Below are 23173 nucleotides of genomic sequence, written 5' to 3' on the forward strand. Positions count from 1 at the left end.
TGTAAAATAAGGTTTAAACCTCTGGTCTCTGTCTGACTAGTGTTCTGTAAAATAAGGTTTAAACCGCTGGTCTCTGTCTGACTAGTGTTCTGTAAAATAAGGTTTAAACCGCTGGTCTCTGTCTGACTAGTGTTCTGTAAAATAAGGTTTAAACCGCTGGTCTCTGTCTGACTAGTGTTCTGTAAAATAAGGTTTAAACCTCTGGTCTCTGTCTGACTAGTGTTCTGTAAAATAAGGTTTAAACCGCTGGTCTCTGTCTGACTAGTGTTCTGTAAAATAAGGTTTAAACCGCTGGTCTCTGTCTGACTAGTGTTCTGTAAAATAAGGTTTAAACCGCTGGTCTCTGTCTGACTAGTGTTCTGTAAAATAAGGTTTAAACCGCTGGTCTCTGTCTGACTCTGTAAAATAAGGTCTCTGTATCTGTCTGACTAGTGTTCTGTAAAATAAGGTTTAAACCGCTGGTCTCTGTCTGACTAGTGTTCTGTAAAATAAGGTTTAAACCGCTGGTCTCTGTCTGACTAGTGTTCTGTAAAATAAGGTTTAAACCTCTGGTCTCTGTCTGACTAGTGTTCTGTAAAATAAGGTTTAAACCGCTGGTCTCTGTCTGACTAGTGTTCTGTAAAATAAGGTTTAAACCGCTGGTCTCTGTCTGACTAGTGTTCTGTAAAATAAGGTTTAAACCGCTGGTCTCTGTCTCTGTCTGACTAGTGTTCTGTAAAATAAGGTTTAAACCGCTGGTCTCTGTCTGACTAGTGTTCTGTAAAATAAGGTTTAAACCGCTGGTCTCTGTCTGACTAGTGTTCTGTAAAATAAGGTTTAAACCGCTGGTCTCTGTCTGACTAGTGTTCTGTAAAATAAGGTTTCTACTCCTGGTCTCTGTCTGACTAGTGTTCTGTAAAATAAGGTTTAAACCGCTGGTCTCTGTCTGACTAGTGTTCTGTAAAATAAGGTTTAAACCGCTGGTCTCTGTCTGACTAGTGTTCTGTAAAATAAGGTTTAAACCGCTGGTCTCTGTCTGACTAGTGTTCTGTAAAATAAGGTTTAAAACTAGTGTTCTGGTAAGGTTTAAACCGCTGGTCTCTGTCTGACTAGTGTTCTGTAAAATAAGGTTTAAACCTCTGGTCTCTGTCTGACTAGTGTTCTGTAAAATAAGGTTTAAACCGCTGGTCTCTGTCTCTGTCTGACTAGTGTTCTGTAAAATAAGGTTTAAACCGCTGGTCTCTGTCTGACTAGTGTTCTGACTAGTGTTCTGTAAAATAAGGTTTAAACCGCTGGTCTCTGTCTGACTAGTGTTCTGTAAAAAATAAACCGCTGGTCTTAAAGTGTTCTGTAAAATAAGGTTTAAACCGCTGGTCTCTGTCTGACTAGTGTTCTGTAAAATAAGGTTTAAACCGCTGGTCTCTGTCTGACTAGTGTTCTGTAAAATAAGGTTTAAACCTCTGGTCTCTGTCTGACTAGTGTTCTGTAAAATAAGGTTTAAACCTCTGGTCTCTGTCTGACTAGTGTTCTGTAAAATAAGGTTTAAACCTCTGGTCTCTGTCTGACTAGTGTTCTGTAAAATAAGGTTTAAACCGCTGGTCTCTGTATCTGTCTGACTAGTGTTCTGTAAAATAAGGTTTAAACCGCTGGTCTCTGTCTGACTAGTGTTCTGTAAAATAAGGTTTAAACCGCTGGTCTCTGTATCTGTCTGACTAGTGTTCTGTAAAATAAGGTTTAAACCGCTGGTCTCTGTCTGACTAGTGTTCTAAACCTCTGGTCTCTGTCTGACTAGTGTTCTGTAAAATAAGGTTTAAACCTCTGGTCTCTGTCTGACTAGTGTTCTGTAAAATAAGGTTTAAACCGCTGGTCTCTGTAAATCTCTGACTAGTGTTCTGTAAAATAAGGTTTAAACCGCTGGTCTCTGTCTGACTAGTGTTCTGTAAAATAAGGTTTCTGGTCTCTGTCTGACTAGTGTTCTGTAAAATAAGGTTTAAACCGCTGGTCTCTGTCTGACTAGTGTCTGGTCTCTGTGTCTGACTAGTGTTCTGTAAAATAAGGTTTAAACCGCTGGTCTCTGTCTGACTAGTGTTCTGTAAAATAAGGTTTAAACCTCTGGTCTCTGTCTGACTAGTGTTCTGTAAAATAAGGTTTCTCTGGTCTCTCTGACTAGTGTTCTGTAAAATAAGGTTTAAACCTCTGGTCTCTGTCTGACTAGTGTTCTGTAAAATAAGGTTTAAACCGCTGGTCTCTGTCTGACTAGTGTTCTGTAAAATAAGGTTTAAACCTCTGGTCTCTGTCTGACTAGTGTTCTGTAAAATAAGGTTTAAACTGGTCTCTGTCTCTCTGACTAGTGTTCTGTAAAATAAGGTTTAAACCGCTGGTCTCTGTCTGACTAGTGTTCTGTAAAATAAGGTTTAAACCGCTGGTCTCTGTCTGACTAGTGTTCTGTAAAATAAGGTTAAACCGCTGGTCTCTGTCTGACTAGTGTTCTGTAAAATAAGGTTTAAACCGCTGGTCTCTGTCTGACTAGTGTTCTGTAAAATAAGGTTTAAACCGCTGGTCTCTGTCTGACTAGTGTTCTGTAAAATAAGGTTTAAACCGCTGGTCTCTGTCTGACTAGTGTTCTGTAAAATAAGGTTTAAACCGCTGGTCTCTGTCTGACTAGTGTTCTGTAAAATAAGGTTTAAACCTCTGGTCTCTGTCTGACTAGTGTTCTGTAAAATAAGGTTTAAACCTAGTGTTCTGGTCTCTGTCTGACTAGTGTTCTGTAAAATAAGGTTTAAACCTCTGGTCTCTGTCTGACTAGTGTTCTGTAAAATAAGGTTTAAACCGCTGGTCTCTGTCTGACTAGTGTTCTGTAAAATAAGGTTTAAACCTCTGGTCTCTGTCTGACTAGTGTTCTGTAAAATAAGGTTTAAACCTCTGGTCTCTGTCTGACTAGTGTTCTGTAAAATAAGGTTTAAACCTCTGGTCTCTGTCTGACTAGTGTTCTGTAAAATAAGGTTTAAACCGCTGGTCTCTGTCTGACTAGTGTTCTGTAAAATAAGGTTTAAACCGCTGGTCTCTGTCTGACTAGTGTTCTGTAAAATAAGGTTTAAACCGCTGGTCTCTGTCTGACTAGTGTTCTGTAAAATAAGGTTTAAACCGCTGGTCTCTGTCTGACTAGTGTTCTGTAAAATAAGGTTTAAACCGCTGGTCTCTGTCTGACTAGTGTTCTGTAAAATAAGGTTTAAACCGCTGGTCTCTGTCTGACTAGTGTTCTGTAAAATAAGGTTTAAACCGCTGGTCTCTGTCTGACTAGTGTTCTGTAAAATAAGGTTTCTGGTCTCTGTCTGACTAGTGTTCTGTAAAATAAGTTTTAAACCGCTGGTCTCTGTCTGACTAGTGTTCTGTAAAATAAGGTTTAAACCGCTGGTCTCTGTCTGACTAGTGTTCTGTAAAATAAGGTTTAAACCGCTGGTCTCTGTCTGACTAGTGTTCTGTAAAATAAGGTTTAAACCGCTGGTCTCTGTCTGACTAGTGTTCTGTAAAATAAGGTTTAAACCGCTGGTCTCTGTCTGACTAGTGTTCTGTAAAATAAGGTTTAAACCGCTGGTCTCTGTCTCTGTCTGACTAGTGTTCTGTAAAATAAGGTTTAAACCGCTGGTCTCTGTCTGACTAGTGTTCTGTAAAATAAGGTTTAAACCTCTGGTCTCTGTCTGACTAGTGTTCTGTAAAATAAGGTTTAAACCTCTGGTCTCTGTCTGACTAGTGTTCTGTAAAATAAGGTTTAAACCCTGGTCTCTGTCTGTGTTCTGTAAAATAAGGTTTCTGGTCTCTGTCTGACTAGTGTTCTGTAAAATAAGGTTTAAACCGCTGGTCTCTGTCTGACTAGTGTTCTGTAAAATAAGGTTTAAACCGCTGGTCTCTGTCTGACTAGTGTTCTGTAAAATAAGGTTTAAACCGCTGGTCTCTGTCTGACTAGTGTTCTGTAAAATAAGGTTTAAACCGCTGGTCTCTGTCTGACTAGTGTTCTGTAAAATAAGGTTTAAACCGCTGGTCTCTGTCTGACTAGTGTTCTGTAAAATGTTTAAACTAGTGTTCTGTAAAATAAGTGTTTAAACCGCTGCTGGTCTCTGTCTGACTAGTGTTCTGTAAAATAAGGTTTAAACCGCTGGTCTCTGTCTGACTAGTGTTCTGTAAAATAAGGTTTAAACCGCTGGTCTCTGTCTGACTAGTGTTCTGTAAAATAAGGTTTAAACCTCTGGTCTCTGTCTGACTAGTGTTCTGTAAAATAAGGTTTAAACTGACTAGTGTTCTGGTCTGGTCTCTGTCTGACTAGTGTTCTGTAAAATAAGGTTTAAACCGCTGGTCTCTGTCTGACTAGTGTTCTGTAAAATAAGGTTTAAACCGCTGGTCTCTGTCTCTGTCTGACTAGTGTTCTGTAAAATAAGGTTTAAACCGCTGGTCTCTGTCTGACTAGTGTTCTGTAAAATAAGGTTTAAACCGCTGGTCTCTGTCTGACTAGTGTTCTGTAAAATAAGGTTTAAACCTCTGGTCTCTGTCTCTGTCTGACTAGTGTTCTGTAAAATAAGGTTTAAACCGCTGGTCTCTGTCTGACTAGTGTTCTGTAAAATAAGGTTTAAACCGCTGGTCTCTGTCTGACTAGTGTTCTGTAAAATAAGGTTTAAACCTCTGGTCTCTGTCTCTGTCTGACTAGTGTTCTGTAAAATAAGGTTTAAACCGCTGGGTCTCTCTGTAAAATAAGGTTTAAACCGCTGGTCTCTGTCTGACTAGTGTTCTGTAAAATAAGTGTTCTGTAAAATTTAAACCGCTGGTCTCTGTCTGACTAGTGTTCTGTAAAATAAGGTTTAAACCTGGTCTGGTCTCTGTCTGACTAGTGTTCTGTAAAATAAGGTTTAAACCGCTGGTCTCTGTCTGACTAGTGTTCTGTAAAATAAGGTTTAAACCGCTGGTCTCTGTCTGACTAGTGTTCTGTAAAATAAGGTTTAAACCGCTGGTCTCTGTCTGACTAGTGTTCTGTAAAATAAGGTTTAAACCGCTGGTCTCTGTCTGACTAGTGTTCTGTAAAATAAGGTTTAAACCGCTGGTCTCTGTCTGACTAGTGTTCTGTAAAATAAGGTTTAAACCTCTGGTCTCTGTCTGACTAGTGTTCTGTAAAATAAGGTTTAAACCTCTGGTCTCTGACTGACTAGTGTTCTGTAAAATAAGGTTTAAACCTCTGGTCTCTGTCTGACTAGTGTTCTGTAAAATAAGGTTTAAACCGCTGGTCTCTGTCTGACTAGTGTTCTGTAAAATAAGGTTTAAACCTCTGGTCTCTGTCTGACTAGTGTTCTGTAAAATAAGGTTTAAACCGCTGGTCTCTGAATCTGACTGACTAGTGTTCTGTAAAATAAGGTTTAAACCGCTGGTCTCTGTCTGACTAGTGTTCTGTAAAATAAGGTTTAAACCGCTGGTCTCTGTCTGACTAGTGTTCTGTAAAATAAGGTTTAAACCGCTGGTCTCTGTCTGACTAGTGTTCTGTAAAATAAGGTTTAAACCGCTGGTCTCTGTCTGACTAGTGTTCTGTAAAATAAGGTTTAAACCGCTGGTCTCTGTCTGACTAGTGTTCTGTAAAATAAGGTTTCTGGTCTCTGTCTGACTAGTGTTCTGTAAAATAAGGTTTACCTGGTCTCTGTCTGACTAGTGTTCTGTAAAATAAGGTTTAAACCGCTGGTCTCTGTCTGACTAGTGTTCTGTAAAATAAGGTTTAAACCGCTGGTCTCTGTCTGACTAGTGTTCTGTAAAATAAGGTTTAAACCGCTGGTCTCTGTCTGACTAGTGTTCTGTAAAATAAGGTTTAAACCTCTGGTCTCTGTCTGACTAGTGTTCTGTAAAATAAGGTTTAAACCTCTGGTCTCTGTCTGACTAGTGTTCTGTAAAATAAGGTTTAAACCTCTGGTCTCTGTCTGACTAGTGTTCTGTAAAATAAGGTTTAAACCGCTGGTCTCTGTCTGACTAGTGTTCTGTAAAATAAGGTTTAAACCTCTGGTCTGGTCTGACTAGTGTTCTGACTAGACTGACTAGTGTTCTGTAAAATAAGGTTTAAACCGCTGGTCTCTGTCTGACTAGTGTTCTGTAAAATAAGGTTTAAACCGCTGGTCTCTGTCTGACTAGTGTTCTGTAAAATAAGGTTTAAACCTCTGGTCTCTGTCTGACTAGTGTTCTGTAAAATAAGGTTTAAACTGACTAGTGTTCTGCTGGTCTCTGTCTGACTAGTGTTCTGTAAAATAAGGTTTAAACCGCTGGTCTCTGTCTGACTAGTGTTCTGTAAAATAAGGTTTAAACCGCTGGTCTCTGTCTGACTAGTGTTCTGGTCTCTGTCTGACTAGTGTTCTGTAAAATAAGGTTTAAACCGCTGGTCTCTGTCTGACTAGTGTTCTGTAAAATAAGGTTTAAACCGCTGGTCTCTGTCTGACTAGTGTTCTGTAAAATAAGGTTTAAACCGCTGGTCTCTGTCTGACTAGTGTTCTGTAAAATAAGGTTTAAACCGCTGGTCTCTGTCTGACTAGTGTTCTGTAAAATAAGGTTTAAACCGCTGGTCTCTGTCTGACTAGTGTTCTGTAAAATAAGGTTTAAACCTCTGGTCTCTGTCTGACTAGTGTTCTGTAAAATAAGGTTTAAACCGCTGGTCTGTTTAAATCTGTCTGACTAGTGTTCTGTAAAATAAGGTTTAAACCGCTGGTCTCTGTCTGACTAGTGTTCTGTAAAATAAGGTTTAAACCGCTGGTCTCTGTCTGACTAGTGTTCTGTAAAATAAGGTAACTGACTAGTGTTCTGTAAAATAAGGTATAAACCTCTGGTCTCTGTCTGACTAGTGTTCTGTAAAATAAGGTTTAAACCGCTGGTCTCTGTCTCTGTCTGACTAGTGTTCTGTAAAATAAGGTATAAACCGCTGGTCTCTGTCTGACTAGTGTTCTGTAAAATAAGGTATAAACCTCTGGTCTCTGTCTGACTAGTGTTCTGTAAAATAAGGTTTAAACCGCTGGTCTCTGTCTCTGTCTGACTAGTGTTCTGTAAAATAAGGTATAAACCGCTGGTCTCTGTCTGACTAGTGTTCTGTAAAATAAGGTATAAACCGCTGGTCTCTGTAAACCGCTGGTCTCTGTCTGACTAGTGTTCTGTAAAATAAGGTTTAAACCCTGGTCTGGTCTCTGTCTGACTAGTGTTCTGTAAAAAAATAAACCGCTGGTGTCTAAAGTGTTCTGTAAAATAAGGTTTAAACCGCTGGTCTCTGTCTGACTAGTGTTCTGTAAAATAAGGTTTAAACCGCTGGTCTCTGTCTGACTAGTGTTCTGTAAAATAAGGTTTAAACCGCTGGTAAAATAAGGTTTAAACCGCTGGTCTCTGTCTGACTAGTGTTCTGTAAAATAAGGTATAAACCGCTGGTCTCTGTCTGACTAGTGTTCTGTAAAATAAGGTTTAAACCTCTGGTCTCTGTCTGACTAGTGTTCTGTAAAATAAGGTTTAAACCTCTGGTCTCTGACTGACTAGTGTTCTGTAAAATAAGGTTTAAACCTCTGGTCTCTGTCTGACTAGTGTTCTGTAAAATAAGGTTTAAACCGCTGGTCTCTGTCTGACTAGTGTTCTGTAAAATAAGGTTTAAACCTCTGGTCTCTGTCTGACTAGTGTTCTGTAAAATAAGGTTTAAACCGCTGGTCTCTGAATCTGACTGACTAGTGCTCTGTAAAATAAGGTTTAAACCTCTGGTCTCTGTCTGACTAGTGTTCTGTAAAATAAGGTTTAAACCGCTGGTCTCTGAATCTGACTGACTAGTGTTCTGTAAAATAAGGTTTAAACCGCTGGTCTCTGTCTGACTAGTGTTCTGTAAAATAAGGTTTAAACCGCTGGTCTCTGTCTGACTAGTGTTCTGTAAAATAAGGTTTAAACCTCTGGTCTCTGTCTGACTAGTGTTCTGTAAAATAAGGTTTAAACCGCTGGTCTCTGTCTGACTAGTGTTCTGTAAAATAAGGTTTAAACCGCTGGTCTCTGACTGACTAGTGTTCTGTAAAATAAGGTTTAAACCGCTGGTCTCTGTCTGACTAGTGTTCTGTAAAATAAGGTTTAAACCGCTGGTCTCTGTCTGACTAGTGTTCTGTAAAATAAGGTTTAAACCACTGGTCTCTGTCTGACTAGTGTTCTGTAAAATAAGGTTTAAACCGCTGGTCTCTGTCTCTCTGACTAGTGTTCTGTAAAATAAGGTTTAAACCTCTGGTCTCTGTCTGACTAGTGTTCTGTAAAATAAGGTTTAAACCTCTGGTCTCTGTCTGACTAGTGTTCTGTAAAATAAGGTTTAAACCGCTGGTCTCTGTCTGACTAGTGTTCTGTAAAATAAGGTTTAAACCTCTGGTCTCTGTCTGACTAGTGTTCTGTAAAATAAGGTTTAAACCGCTGGTCTCTGTCTGACTAGTGTTCTGTAAAATAAGGTTTAAACCGCTGGTCTCTGACTGACTAGTGTTCTGTAAAATAAGGTTTAAACCGCTGGTCTCTGTCTGACTAGTGTTCTGTAAAATAAGGTTTAAACCGCTGGTCTCTGTCTGACTAGTGTTCTGTAAAATAAGGTTTAAACCGCTGGTCTCTGTCTGACTAGTGTTCTGTAAAATAAGGTTTAAACTAGTGTTCGCTGGTCTCTGTCTGACTAGTGTTCTGTAAAATAAGGTTTAAACCGCTGGTCTCTGTCTGACTAGTGTTCTGTAAAATAAGGTTTAAACCTGGTCTGGTCTCTGTCTGACTAGTGTTCTGTAAAATAAGGTTTAAACCGCTGGTCTCTGTCTGACTAGTGTTCTGTAAAATAAGGTTTAAACCGCTGGTCTCTGTCTGACTAGTGTTCTGTAAAATAAGGTTTAAACCGCTGGTCTCTGTCTGACTAGTGTTCTGTAAAATAAGGTTTAAACCGCTGGTCTCTGTCTGACTAGTGTTCTGTAAAATAAGGTTTAAACCGCTGGTCTCTGTCTGACTAGTGTTCTGTAAAATAAGGTTTAAACCGCTGGTCTCTGTCTGACTACCGCTGGTCTCTGTCTCACTAGTTCTGTAAAATAAGGTTTAAACCGCTGGTCTCTGTCTGACTAGTGTTCTGTAAAATAAGGTTTAAACCGCTGGTCTCTGTCTGACTAGTGTTCTGTAAAATAAGGTTTAAACCGCTGGTCTCTGTCTGACTAGTGTTCTGTAAAATAAGGTTTAAACCGCTGGTCTCTGTCTGACTAGTGTTCTGTAAAATAAGGTTTAAACCGCTGGTCTCTGTCTGACTAGTGTTCTGTAAAATAAGGTTTAAACCTCTGGTCTCTGTCTGACTAGTGTTCTGTAAAATAAGGTTTAAACCTCTGGTCTCTGTCTGACTAGTGTTCTGTAAAATAAGGTTTAAACCTCTGGTCTCTGTCTGACTAGTGTTCTGTAAAATAAGGTTTAAACCGCTGGTCTCTGTCTGACTAGTGTTCTGTAAAATAAGGTTTAAACCGCTGGTCTCTGTCTGACTAGTGTTCTGTAAAATAAGGTTTAAACCGCTGGTCTCTGTCTGACTGTGTTCTGTAAAATAAGGTTTAAACCGCTGGTCTCTGTCTGACTAGTGTTCTGTAAAATAAGGTTTAAACCTCTGGTCTCTGTCTGACTAGTGTTCTGTAAAATAAGGTTTAAACCGCTGGTCTCTGTCTGACTAGTGTTCTGTAAAATAAGGTTTAAACCGCTGGTCTCTGTCTGACTAGTGTTCTGTAAAATAAGGTTTAAACCTCTGGTCTCTGTCTGACTAGTGTTCTGTAAAATAAGGTTTAAACCTCTGGTCTCTGACTGACTAGTGTTCTGTAAAATAAGGTTTAAACCTCTGGTCTCTGTCTGACTAGTGTTCTGTAAAATAAGGTTTAAACCGCTGGTCTCTGTCTGACTAGTGTTCTGTAAAATAAGGTTTAAACCTCTGGTCTCTGTCTGACTAGTGTTCTGTAAAATAAGGTTTAAACCGCTGGTCTCTGAATCTGACTGACTAGTGTTCTGTAAAATAAGGTTTAAACCGCTGGTCTCTGACTGACTAGTGTTCTGTAAAATAAGGTTTAAACCTCTGGTCTCTGTCTGACTAGTGTTCTGTAAAATAAGGTTTAAACCTCTGGTCTCTGTCTGACTAGTGTTCTGTAAAATAAGGTTTAAACCGCTGGTCTCTGTCTGACTAGTGTTCTGTAAAATCTGGTCTCTCTGACTAGTGTTCTGTAAAATAAGGTTTAAACCGCTGGTCTCTGTCTGACTAGTGTTCTGTAAAATAAGGTTTAAACCTCTGGTCTCTGTCTGACTAGTGTTCTGTAAAATAAGGTATAAACCGCTGGTCTCTGTCTGACTAGTGTTCTGTAAAATAAGGTTTAAACCGCTGGTCTCTGTCTGACTAGTGTTCTGTAAAATAAGGTTTAAACCTCTGGTCTCTGTCTGACTAGTGTTCTGTAAAATAAGGTTTAAACCGCTGGTCTCTGTCTGACTAGTGTTCTGTAAAATAAGGTTTAAACCGCTGGTCTCTGTCTGACTAGTGTTCTGTAAAATAAGGTTTAAACCGCTGGTCTCTGTCTGACTAGTGTTCTGTAAAATAAGGTTTAAACCTCTGGTCTCTGTCTGACTAGTGTTCTGTAAAATAAGGTTTAAACCGCTGGTCTCTGTCTGACTAGTGTTCTGTAAAATAAGGTTTAAACCGCTGGTCTCTGTCTGACTAGTGTTCTGTAAAATAAGGTTTAAACCGCTGGTCTCTGTCTGACTAGTGTTCTGTAAAATAAGGTTTAAACTGGTCTCTGGTCTCTGTCTGACTAGTGTTCTGTAAAATAAGGTTTAAACCGCTGGTCTCTGTCTGACTAGTGTTCTGTAAAATAAGGTTTAAACCTCTGGTCTCTGTCTAAGTGTTCTGTAAAATAAGGTTTAAACCGCTGGTCTCTGTCTGACTAGTGTTCTGTAAAATAAGGTTTAAACCGCTGGTCTCTGTCTGACTAGTGTTCTGTAAAATAAGGTTTAAACCTGGTCTGGTCTCTGTCTGACTAGTGTTCTGTAAAATAAGGTTTAAACCGCTGGTCTCTGTCTGACTAGTGTTCTGTAAAATAAGGTTTAAACCGCTGGTCTCTGTCTGACTAGTGTTCTGTAAAATAAGGTTTAAACCGCTGGTCTCTGTCTGACTAGTGTTCTGTAAAATAAGGTTTAAACCGCTGGTCTCTGTCTGACTAGTGTTCTGTAAAATAAGGTTTAAACCGCTGGTCTCTGTCTGACTAGTGTTCTGTAAAATAAGGTTTAAACCGCTGGTCTCTGTCTGACTAGTGTTCTGTAAAATAAGGTTTAAACCGCTGGTCTCTGTCTGACTAGTGTTCTGTAAAATAAGGTTTAAACCTCTGGTCTCTGTCTGACTAGTGTTCTGTAAAATAAGGTTTAAACCTCTGGTCTCTGTCTGACTAGTGTTCTGTAAAATAAGGTTTTTAAACCGCTGGTCTCTCTCTGTCTGACTAGTGTTCTGTAAAATAAGGTTTAAACCGCTGGTCTCTGTCTGACTAGTGTTCTGTAAAATAAGGTTTAAACCGCTGGTCTCTGTCTGACTAGTGTTCTGTAAAATAAGGTTTAAACCTCTGGTCTCTGTCTGTTTAAACCTCTGGTCTCTGTCTGACTAGTGTTCTGTAAAATAAGGTTTAAACCGCTGGTCTCTGTCTGACTAGTGTTCTGTAAAATAAGGTTTAAACCGCTGGTCTCTGTCTGACTAGTGTTCTGTAAAATAAGGTTTAAACCGCTGGTCTCTGTCTGACTAGTGTTCTGTAAAATAAGGTTTAAACCGCTGGTCTCTGTCTGACTAGTGTTCTGTAAAATAAGGTTTAAACCTCTGGTCTCTGTCTGACTAGTGTTCTGTAAAATAAGGTTTAAACCGCTGGTCTCTGTCTGACTAGTGTTCTGTAAAATAAGGTTTAAACCGCTGGTCTCTGTCTGACTAGTGTTCTGTAAAATAAGGTTTAAACCTCTGGTCTCTGTCTGACTAGTGTTCTGTAAAATAAGGTTTAAACCGCTGGTCTCTGTCTCTGTCTGACTAGTGTTCTGTAAAATAAGGTTTAAACCGCTGGTCTCTGTCTGACTAGTGTTCTGTAAAATAAGGTTTAAACCGCTGGTCTCTGTCTGACTAGTGTTCTGTAAAATAAGGTTTAAACCGCTGGTCTCTGTCTGACTAGTGTTCTGTAAAATAAGGTTTAAACCTCTGGTCTCTGTCTGACTAGTGTTCTGTAAAATAAGGTTTAAACCGCTGGTCTCTGTCTGACTAGTGTTCTGTAAAATAAGGTTTAAACCTCTGGTCTCTGTCTGACTAGTGTTCTGTAAAATAAGGTTTAAACCGCTGGTCTCTGTCTGACTAGTGTTCTGTAAAATAAGGTTTAAACCGCTGGTCTCTGTCTGACTAGTGTTCTGTAAAATAAGGTTTAAACCTCTGGTCTCTGTCTGACTAGTGTTCTGTAAAATAAGGTTTAAACCGCTGGTCTCTGTCTGACTAGTGTTCTGTAAAATAAGGTTTAAACCGCTGGTCTCTGTATCTGTCTGACTAGTGTTCTGTAAAATAAGGTTTAAAGTGTTCTGTAAAATAAGGTTTAAACCGCTGGTCTCTGTCTGACTAGTGTTCTGTAAAATAAGGTTTAAACCTCTGGTCTCTGTCTGACTAGTGTTCTGTAAAATAAGGTTTAAACCTCTGGTCTCTGTCTGACTAGTGTTCTGTAAAATAAGGTTTAAACCGCTGGTCTCTGTCTGACTAGTGTTCTGTAAAATAAGGTTTAAACCGCTGGTCTCTGTCTGACTAGTGTTCTGTAAAATAAGGTTTAAACTGGTCTGGTCTCTGTCTGACTAGTGTTCTGTAAAATAAGGTTTAAACCGCTGGTCTCTGTCTGACTAGTGTTCTGTAAAATAAGGTTTAAACCTCTGGTCTCTGTCTGACTAGTGTTCTGTAAAATAAGGTTTAAACCGCTGGTCTCTGTCTGACTAGTGTTCTGTAAAATAAGGTTTAAACCGCTGGTCTCTGTCTGACTAGTGTTCTGTAAAATAAGGTTTAAACCTCTGTCTCTGTCTCTGTCTGACTAGTGTTCTGTAAAATAAGGTTTAAACCGCTGGTCTCTGTCTGACTAGTGTTCTGTAAAATAAGGTTTAAACTGGTCTCTGGTCTCTGTCTGACTAGTGTTCTGTAAAATAAGGTTTAAACCGCTGGTCTCTGTCTGACTAGTGTTCTGTAAAATAAGGTTTAAACCTCTGGTCTCTGTCTGACTAGTGTTCTGTAAAATAAGGTTTAAACCTGGTCTCTGTCTCTGTCTGACTAGTGTTCTGTAAAATAAGGTTTAAACCGCTGGTCTCTGTCTGACTAGTGTTCTGTAAAATAAGGTTTAAACCGCTGGTCTCTGTCTGACTAGTGTTCTGTAAAATAAGGTTTAAACCTGGTCTGGTCTCTGTCTGACTAGTGTTCTGTAAAATAAGGTTTAAACCGCTGGTCTCTGTCTGACTAGTGTTCTGTAAAATAAGGTTTAAACCGCTGGTCTCTGTCTGACTAGTGTTCTGTAAAATAAGGTTTAAACCGCTGGTCTCTGTCTGACTAGTGTTCTGTAAAATAAGGTTTAAACCTCTGTCTGACTAGTCTGGTCTCTGTCTGACTAGTGTTCTGTAAAATAAGGTTTAAACCGCTGGTCTCTGTCTGACTAGTGTTCTGTAAAATAAGGTTTAAACCGCTGGTCTCTCTGTCTGACTAGTGTTCTGTAAAATAAGGTTTAAACCGCTGGTCTCTGTCTGACTAGTGTTCTGTAAAATAAGGTTTAAACCGCTGGTCTCTCTGACTAGTGTTCTGTAAAATAAGGTTTAAACCTCTGGTCTCTGTCTGACTAGTGTTCTGTAAAATAAGGTTTAAACCGCTGGTCTCTGTCTGACTAGTGTTCTGTAAAATAAGGTTTAAACCGCTGGTCTCTGTCTGACTAGTGTTCTGTAAAATAAGGTTTAAACCGCTGGTCTCTGTCTGACTAGTGTTCTGTAAAATAAGGTTTAAACCGCTGGTCTCTGTCTGACTAGTGTTCTGTAAAATAAGGTTTAAACCGCTGGTCTCTGTCTGACTAGTGTTCTGTAAAATAAGGTTTAAACCTCTGGTCTCTGTCTGACTAGTGTTCTGTAAAATAAGGTTTAAACCGCTGGTCTCTGTCTCTCTGACTAGTGTTCTGTAAAATAAGGTTTAAACCGCTGGTCTCTGTCTGACTAGTGTTCTGTAAAATAAGGTTTAAACCGCTGGTCTCTGTCTGACTAGTGTTCTGTAAAATAAGGTTTAAACCTCTGGTCTCTGTCTGACTAGTGTTCTGTAAAATAAGGTTTAAACCGCTGGTCTCTGTCTGACTAGTGTTCTGTAAAATAAGGTTTAAAACTGACTAGTGTTCTGTAAAATAAGGTTTAAACCGCTGGTCTCTGTCTGACTAGTGTTCTGTAAAATAAGGTTTAAACCGCTGGTCTCTGTCTGACTAGTGTTCTGTAAAATAAGGTTTAAACCTCTGGTCTCTGTCTGACTAGTGTTCTGTAAAATAAGGTTTAAACCGCTGGTCTCTGTCTGACTAGTGTTCTGTAAAATAAGGTTTAAACCGCTGGTCTCTGTCTGACTAGTGTTCTGTAAAATAAGGTTTAAACCGCTGGTCTCTGTCTGACTAGTGTTCTGTAAAATAAGGTTTAAACCGCTGGTCTGGTCTCTGTCTGACTAGTGTTCTGTAAAATAAGGTTTAAACCGCTGGTCTCTGTCTGACTAGTGTTCTGTAAAATAAGGTTTAAACCTGGTCTGGTCTCTGTCTGACTAGTGTTCTGTAAAATAAGGTTTAAACTGGTCTCTGTCTCTGTCTGACTAGTGTTCTGTAAAATAAGGTTTAAACCGCTGGTCTCTGTCTGACTAGTGTTCTGTAAAATAAGGTTTAAACCTCTGGTCTCTGTCTGACTAGTGTTCTGTAAAATAAGGTTTAAACCGCTGGTCTCTGTCTGACTAGTGTTCTGTAAAATAAGGTTTAAACCGCTGGTCTCTGTCTGACTAGTGTTCTGTAAAATAAGGTTTAAACCGCTGGTCTCTGTCTGACTAGTGTTCTGTAAAATAAGGTTTAAACCGCTGGTCTCTGTCTGACTAGTGTTCTGTAAAATAAGGTTTAAACCGCTGGTCTCTGTCTCTGTCTGACTAGTGTTCTGTAAAATAAGGTATAAACCGCTGGTCTCTGTCTGACTAGTGTTCTGTAAAATAAGGTTTAAACCTCTGGTCTCTGTCTGACTAGTGTTCTGTAAAATAAGGTTTAAACCTCTGGTCTCTGTCTGACTAGTGTTCTGTAAAATAAGGTTTAAACCTCTGGTCTCTGTCTGACTAGTGTTCTGTAAAATAAGGTTTAAACCACTGGTCTCTGTCTGACTAGTGTTCTGTAAAATAAGGTTTAAACCTCTGGTCTCTGTCTGACTAGTGTTCTGTAAAATAAGGTTTAAACCTCTGGTCTCTGTCTGACTAGTGTTCTGTAAAATAAGGTTTAAACCGCTGGTCTCTGTCTGACTAGTGTTCTGTAAAATAAGGTTTAAACCTCTGGTCTCTGTCTGACTAGTGTTCTGTAAAATAAGGTTTAAACCGCTGGTCTCTGTCTGACTAGTGTTCTGTAAAATAAGGTTTAAACCTCTGGTCTCTGTCTGACTAGTGTTCTGTAAAATAAGGTTTAAACCTCTGGTCTCTGTCTGACTAGTGTTCTGTAAAATAAGGTTTAAACCTCTGGTCTCTGTCTGACTAGTGTTCTGTAAAATAAGGTTTAAACCTCTGGTCTCTGTCTGACTAGTGTTCTGTAAAATAAGGTTTAAACCGCTGGTCTCTGTCTGACTAGTGTTCTGTAAAATAAGGTTTAAACCTCTGGTCTCTGTCTGACTAGTGTTCTGTAAAATAAGGTTTAAACCGCTGGTCTCTGAATCTGACTGACTAGTGCTCTGTAAAATAAGGTTTAAACCGCTGGTCTCTGTCTGACTAGTGTTCTGTAAAATAAGGTTTAAACCGCTGGTCTCTGTCTGACTAGTGTTCTGTAAAATAAGGTTTAAACCCCTGGTCTCTCTGTCTGACTAGTGTTCTGTAAAATAAGGTTTAAACCGCTGGTCTCTGTCTGACTAGTGTTCTGTAAAATAAGGTTTAAACCGCTGGTCTCTGTCTGACTAGTGTTCTGTAAAATAAGGTTTAAACCGCTGTCTGACTAGTGTTCTGTAAAATAAGGTTTGCTGGTCTCTGTCTGACTAGTGTTCTGTAAAATAAGGTATAAACCGCTGGTCTCTGTCTGACTAGTGTTCTGTAAAATAAGGTTTCTCTGTCTGACTAGTGTTCTGTAAAATAAGGTTTAAACCGCTGGTCTCTGTCTGACTAGTGTTCTGTAAAATAAGGTTTAAACCGCTGGTCTCTGTCTGACTAGTGTTCTGTAAAATAAGGTTTAAACCGCTGGTCTCTGTCTGACTAGTGTTCTGTAAAATAAGGTTTAAACCGCTGGTCTCTGTCTGACTAGTGTTCTGTAAAATAAGGTTTAAACCGCTGGTCTCTGTCTGACTAGTGTTCTGTAAAATAAGGTTTAAACCTCTGGTCTCTGTCTGACTAGTGTTCTGTAAAATAAGGTTTAAACCGCTGGTCTCGGTCTCTGTCTGACTAGTGTTCTGTAAAATAAGGTATAAACCGCTGGTCTCTGTCTGACTAGTGTTCTGTAAAATAAGGTTTAAACCTCTGGTCTCTGTCTCTGTCTGACTAGTGTTCTGTAAAATAAGGTTTAAACCGCTGGTCTCTGTCTCTGTCTGACTAGTGTTCTGTAAAATAAGGTATAAACCGCTGGTCTCTGTCTGACTAGTGTTCTGTAAAATAAGGTATAAACCTCTGGTCTCTGTCTGACTAGTGTTCTGTAAAATAAGGTTTAAACTGTCTGACTAGTGTTCTGTAAAATAAGGTTTAAACCGCTGGTCTCTGTCTGACTAGTGTTCTGTAAAATAAGGTTTAAACCGCTGGTCTCTGTCTGACTAGTGTTCTGTAAAATAAGGTTTAAACCTCTGGTCTCTGTCTGACTAGTGTTCTGTAAAATAAGGTTTAAACCGCTGGTCTCTGAATCTCTGACTAGTGTTCTGTAAAATAAGGTTTAAACCGCTGGTCTCTGTCTGACTAGTGTTCTGTAAAATAAGGTTTAAACCTCTGGTCTCTGTCTGACTAGTGTTCTGTAAAATAAGTTTAAACTAGTGTTCTGTCTGACTAGTCTCTGTAAAATAAGGTTTAAACCGCTGGTCTCTGTCTGACTAGTGTTCTGTAAAATAAGGTTTAAACCGCTGGTCTCTGTCTGACTAGTGTTCTGTAAAATAAGGTTTAAACCTCTGGTCTCTGTCTGACTAGTGTTCTGTAAAATAAGGTTTAAACCGCTGGTCTCTGTCTGACTAGTGTTCTGTAAAATAAGGTTTAAACCGCTGGTCTCTGTCTGACTAGTGTTCTGTAAAATAAGGTTTAAACCGCTGGTCTCTGTCTGACTAGTGTTCTGTAAAATAAGGTTTAAACCGCTGGTCTCTGTCTGACTAGTGTTCTGTAAAATAAGGTTTAAACCGCTGGTCTCTGTCTGACTAGTGTTCTGTAAAATAAGGTTTCTGGTCTCTGTCTGACTAGTGTTCTGTAAAATAAGGTTTAAACCGCTGGTCTCTGTCTGACTAGTGTTCTGTAAAATAAGGTTTAAACCTCTGGTCTCTGTCTGACTAGTGTTCTGTAAAATAAGGTTTAAACCTCTGGTCTCTGTCTGACTAGTGTTCTGTAAAATAAGGTTTAAACCTCTGGTCTCTGTCTGACTAGTGTTCTGTAAAATAAGGTTTAAACCGCTGGTCTCTGTCTGACTAGTGTTCTGTAAAATAAGGTTTAAACTGACTAGTGTTCTGTAAAATAAGGTTTAAACCTCTGGTCTCTGTCTGACTAGTGTTCTGTAAAATAAGGTTTAAACCGCTGGTCTCTGTCTGACTAGTGTTCTGTAAAATAAGGTTTAAACCTCTGGTCTCTGTCTGACTAGTGTTCTGTAAAATAAGGTTTAAACCGCTGGTCTCTCTGTCTGACTAGTGTTCTGTAAAATAAGGTTTAAACCGCTGGTCTCTGTCTGACTAGTGTTCTGTAAAATAAGGTTTAAACCTCTGGTCTCTGTCTGACTAGTGTTCTGTAAAATAAGGTTTAAACCTCTGGTCTCTGTCTGACTAGTGTTCTGTCTGACTAGTGTTCTGTAAAATAAGGTTTAAACCCTGGTCTGGTCTCTGTCTGACTAGTGTTCTGTAAAATAAGGTTTAAACCGCTGGTCTCTGTCTGACTAGTGTTCTGTAAAATAAGGTTTAAACCGCTGGTCTCTGTCTGACTAGTGTTCTGTAAAATAAGGTTTAAACCGCTGGTCTCTGAATCTGACTGACTAGTGTTCTGTAAAATAAGGTTTAAACCTGACTAGTGTTCTGTAAAATAAGGTTTAAACCTCTGGTCTCTGACTGACTAGTGTTCTGTAAAATAAGGTTTAAACCGCTGGTCTCTGTCTGACTAGTGTTCTGTAAAATAAGGTTTAAACCGCTGGTCTCTGTCTGACTGTTCTGACTGTCTGTGTGTTCTGTAAAATAAGGTTTAAACCGCTGGTCTCTGTCTGACTAGTGTTCTGTAAAATAAGGTTTAAACCGCTGGTCTCTGTCTGACTAGTGTTCTGTAAAATAAGGTTTAAACCGCTGGTCTCTGTCTGACTAGTGTTCTGTAAAATAAGGTTTAAACCGCTGGTCTCTGTCTGACTAGTGTTCTGTAAAATAAGGTTTAAACCTCTGGTCTCTGTCTGACTAGTGTTCTGTAAAATAAGGTTTAAACCGCTGGTCTCTGTCTCTGACTGACTAGTGTTCTGTAAAATAAGGTTTAAACCACTGGTCTCTGTCTGACTAGTGTTCTGTAAAATAAGGTTTAAACCGTTGGTCTCTGTCTGACTAGTATTCTGTAAAATAAGGTTTAAACCTCTGGTCTCTGTCTGACTAGTGTTCTGTAAAATAAGGTTTAAACCTCTGGTCTCTGTCTGACTAGTGTTCTGTAAAATAAGGTTTAAACCGCTGGTCTCTGTCTGACTAGTGTTCTGTAAAATAAGGTTTAAACCGCTGGTCTCTGTCTGACTAGTGTTCTGTAAAATAAGGTTTAAACCTCTGGTCTCTGTCTGACTAGTGTTCTGTAAAATAAGGTTTAAACCGCTGGTCTCTGTCTGACTAGTGTTCTGTAAAATAAGGTTTAAACCGCTGGTCTCTGTCTGACTAGTGTTCTGTAAAATAAGGTTTAAACCGCTGGTCTCTGTCTGACTAGTGTTCTGTAAAATAAGGTTTAAACCGCTGGTCTCTGTCTGACTAGTGTTCTGTAAAATAAGGTTTAAACCTCTGTCTCTGTCTCTGTCTGACTAGTGTTCTGTAAAATAAGGTTTAAACCGCTGGGTCTGACTAGTGTCTCTGTCTGACTAGTGTTCTGTAAAATAAGGTTTAAACCGCTGGTCTCTGTCTGACTAGTGTTCTGTAAAATAAGGTTTCTGGTCTCTGTCTGACTAGTGTTCTGTAAAATAAGGTTTAAACCTCTGGTCTCTGTCTGACTAGTGTTCTGTAAAATAAGGTTTAAACCTCTGGTCTCTGTCTGACTAGTGTTCTGTAAAATAAGGTTTAAACCGCTGGTCTCTGTCTGACTAGTGTTCTGTAAAATAAGGTTTAAACCCTGGTCTCTGTCTGACTAGTGTTCTGTAAAATAAGGTTTAAACCGCTGGTCTCTGTCTGACTAGTGTTCTGTAAAATAAGGTTTAAACCGCTGGTCTCTGTCTGACTAGTGTTCTGTAAAATAAGGTTTAAAGTGTTCTGTAAAATAAGGTTTAAACCGCTGGTCTCTGTCTGACTAGTGTTCTGTAAAATAAGGTTTAAACCTCTGGTCTCTGTCTGACTAGTGTTCTGTAAAATAAGGTTTAAACCTCTGGTCTCTGTCTGACTAGTGTTCTGTAAAATAAGGTTTAAACCGCTGGTCTCTGTCTGACTAGTGTTCTGTAAAATAAGGTTTAAACCGCTGGTCTCTGTCTGACTAGTGTTCTGTAAAATAAGGTTTAAACCTCTGGTCTCTGTCTGACTAGTGTTCTGTAAAATAAGGTTTAAACCGCTGGTCTCTGTCTGACTAGTGTTCTGTAAAATAAGGTTTAAACCACTGGGTCTCTGTCTGACTAGTGTTCTGTAAAATAAGGTTTAAACCGCTGGTCTCTGTCTGACTAGTGTTCTGTAAAATAAGGTTTAAACCGCTGGTCTCTGTCTGACTAGTGTTCTGTAAAATAAGGTTTAAACCTCTGGTCTCTGTCTGACTAGTGTTCTGTAAAAAAGGTTTAAACCGCTGGTCTCTGTCTGACTAGTGTTCTGTAAAATAAGGTTTAAACCTCTGGTCTCTGTCTCTGGTCTCTGTCTGACTAGTGTTCTGTAAAATAAGGTTTAAACCTCTGGTCTCTATCTGACTAGTGTTCTGTAAAATAAGGTATAAACCTCTGGTCTCTGTCTGACTAGTGTTCTGTAAAATAAGGTTTAAACCGCTGGTCTCTGTCTGACTAGTGTTCTGTAAAATAAGGTTTAAACCGCTGGTCTCTGTCTGACTAGTGTTCTGTAAAATAAGGTTTAAACCGCTGGTCTCTGTCTGACTAGTGTTCTGTAAAATAAGGTTTAAACCGCTGGTCTCTGTCTCTGTCTGACTAGTGTTCTGTAAAATAAGGTTTAAACCACTGGTCTCTGTCTGACTAGTGTTCTGTAAAATAAGGTTTAAACCGCTGGTCTCTGTCTGACTAGTGTTCTGTAAAATAAGGTTTAAACCGCTGGTCTCTGTCTGACTAGTGTTCTGTAAAATAAGGTTTAAACCTGGTCTGGTCTCTGTCTGACTAGTGTTCTGTAAAATAAGGTTTAAACCGCTGGTCTCTGTCTGACTAGTGTTCTGTAAAATAAGGTTTAAACCGCTGGTCTCTGTCTCTGTCTGACTAGTGTTCTGTAAAATAAGGTTTCTGGTCTCTGTCTGACTAGTGTTCTGTAAAATAAGGTTTAAACCGCTGGTCTCTGTCTGACTAGTGTTCTGTAAAATAAGGTTTAAACCGCTGGTCTCTGTCTGACTAGTGTTCTGTAAAATAAGGTTTAAACCGCTGGTCTCTGTCTGACTAGTGTTCTGTAAAATAAGGTTTAAACCGCTGGTCTCTGTCTGACTAGTGTTCTGTAAAATAAGGTTTAAACCGCTGGTCTCTGTCTGACTAGTGTTCTGTAAAATAAGGTTTAAACCGCTGGTCTCTGTCTGACTAGTGTTCTGTAAAATAAGGTTTAAACCTCTGGTCTCTGTCTGACTAGTGTTCTGTAAAATAAGGTTTAAACCGCTGGTCTCTCTGTCTGACTAGTGTTCTGTAAAATAAGGTTTAAAACTGGTCTCTGTCTGACTAGTGTTCTGTAAAATAAGGTTTAAACCGCTGGTCTCTGTCTGACTAGTGTTCTGTAAAATAAGGTTTAAACCGCTGGTCTCTGTCTGACTAGTGTTCTGTAAAATAAGGTTTAAACCTCTGGTCTCTGTCTGACTAGTGTTCTGTAAAATAAGGTTTAAACCGCTGGTCTCTGTCTGACTAGTGTTCTGTAAAATAAGGTTTAAACCGCTGGTCTCTGTCTGACTAGTGTTCTGTAAAATAAGGTTTCTAGTGTTCTGTAAAATAAGGTTTAAACCTCTGGTCTCTGTCTGACTAGTGTTCTGTAAAATAAGGTTTAAACCGCTGGTCTCTGTCTGACTAGTGTTCTGTAAAATAAGGTTTAAACCGCTGGTCTCTGTCTGACTAGTGTTCTGTAAAATAAGGTTTAAACCGCTGGTCTCTGTCTGACTAGTGTTCTGTAAAATAAGGTTTAAACTGGTCTCTGTCTGACTAGTGTTCTCTGGTCTCTGTCTGACTAGTGTTCTGTAAAATAAGGTTTAAACCGCTGGTCTCTGTCTGACTAGTGTTCTGTAAAATAAGGTTTAAACCGCTGGTCTCGTCTCTGACTAGTGTTCTGTAAAATAAGGTTTAAACCGCTGGTCTCTGTCTGACTAGTGTTCTGTAAAATAAGGTTTAAAACTGACTAGTGTTCTGTAAAATAAGGTTTAAACCGCTGGTCTCTGTCTGACTAGTGTTCTGTAAAATAAGGTTTAAACCGCTGGTCTCTGTCTCTGTCTGACTAGTGTTCTGTAAAATAAGGTTTAAACCACTGGTCTCTGTCTGACTAGTGTTCTGTAAAATAAGGTTTAAACCGCTGGTCTCTGTCTGACTAGTGTTCTGTAAAATAAGGTTTAAACCGCTGGTCTCTGTCTGACTAGTGTTCTGTAAAATAAGGTTTAAACCGCTGGTCTCTGTCTCTGTCTGACTAGTGTTCTGTAAAATAAGGTTTAAACCGCTGGTCTCTGTCTGACTAGTGTTCTGTAAAATAAGGTTTAAACCGCTGGTCTCTGTCTGACTAGTGTTCTGTAAAATAAGGTTTAAACCTCTGGTCTCTGTCTGACTAGTGTTCTGTAAAATAAGGTTTAAACCGCTGGTCTCTGTCTGACTAGTGTTCTGTAAAATAAGGTTTAAACCGCTGGTCTCTGTCTGACTAGTGTTCTGTAAAATAAGGTTTAAACCGCTGGTCTCTGTCTGACTAGTGTTCTGTAAAATAAGGTTTAAACCGCTGGTCTCTGTCTGACTAGTGTTCTGTAAAATAAGGTTTAAACCGCTGGTCTCTGTCTGACTAGTGTTCTGTAAAATAAGGTTTAAACCGCTGGTCTCTGTCTGACTAGTGTTCTGTAAAATAAGGTTTAAACCGCTGGTCTCTGTCTGACTAGTGTTCTGTAAAATAAGGTTTAAACCGCTGGTCTCTGTCTGACTAGTGTTCTGTAAAATAAGGTTTAAACCGCTGGTCTCTGTCTGACTAGTGTTCTGTAAAATAAGGTTTAAACCTCTGGTCTCTGTCTGACTAGTGTTCTGTAAAATAAGGTTTAAACCGCTGGTCTCTGTCTGACTAGTGTTCTGTAAAATAAGGTTTAAACCTCTGGTCTCTGTCTGACTAGTGTTCTGTAAAATAAGGTTTAAACCGCTGGTCTCTGTCTGACTAGTGTTCTGTAAAATAAGGTTTAAACCGCTGGTCTCTGTCTGACTAGTGTTCTGTAAAATAAGGT

General features: G+C 39.3%; 1 protein-coding gene and 1 long non-coding RNA gene across 56 annotated transcripts in view; one reads left to right on the forward strand and one right to left on the reverse strand.

Annotated features, from left to right (window-relative positions):
- Positions 1-23173, reverse strand: part of LOC118378325 (protein unc-13 homolog C-like) — a 290696-nt gene that overhangs the window by 22157 nt on the left and 245366 nt on the right. The gene's annotated exons all lie outside the window — the stretch shown is intronic.
- Positions 1129-10323, forward strand: LOC127929138 (uncharacterized). Of its 6 annotated transcripts, none has more exons than XR_008133344.1 (3): positions 1129-1204; positions 6994-7089; positions 10309-10323. It is a non-coding gene; the product is annotated as an uncharacterized LOC127929138 (long non-coding RNA). The 6 variants fall into 6 exon arrangements; XR_008133343.1 differs by lacking the exon at positions 10309-10323 and adding an exon at positions 7394-7408; XR_008133346.1 differs by lacking the exon at positions 1129-1204 and adding an exon at positions 4384-4553.

Source organism: Oncorhynchus keta, unplaced genomic scaffold (genome assembly GCF_023373465.1).
Source record: "Oncorhynchus keta strain PuntledgeMale-10-30-2019 unplaced genomic scaffold, Oket_V2 Un_scaffold_5444_pilon_pilon, whole genome shotgun sequence".
Classification (NCBI taxonomy): domain Eukaryota; kingdom Metazoa; phylum Chordata; class Actinopteri; order Salmoniformes; family Salmonidae; genus Oncorhynchus; species Oncorhynchus keta.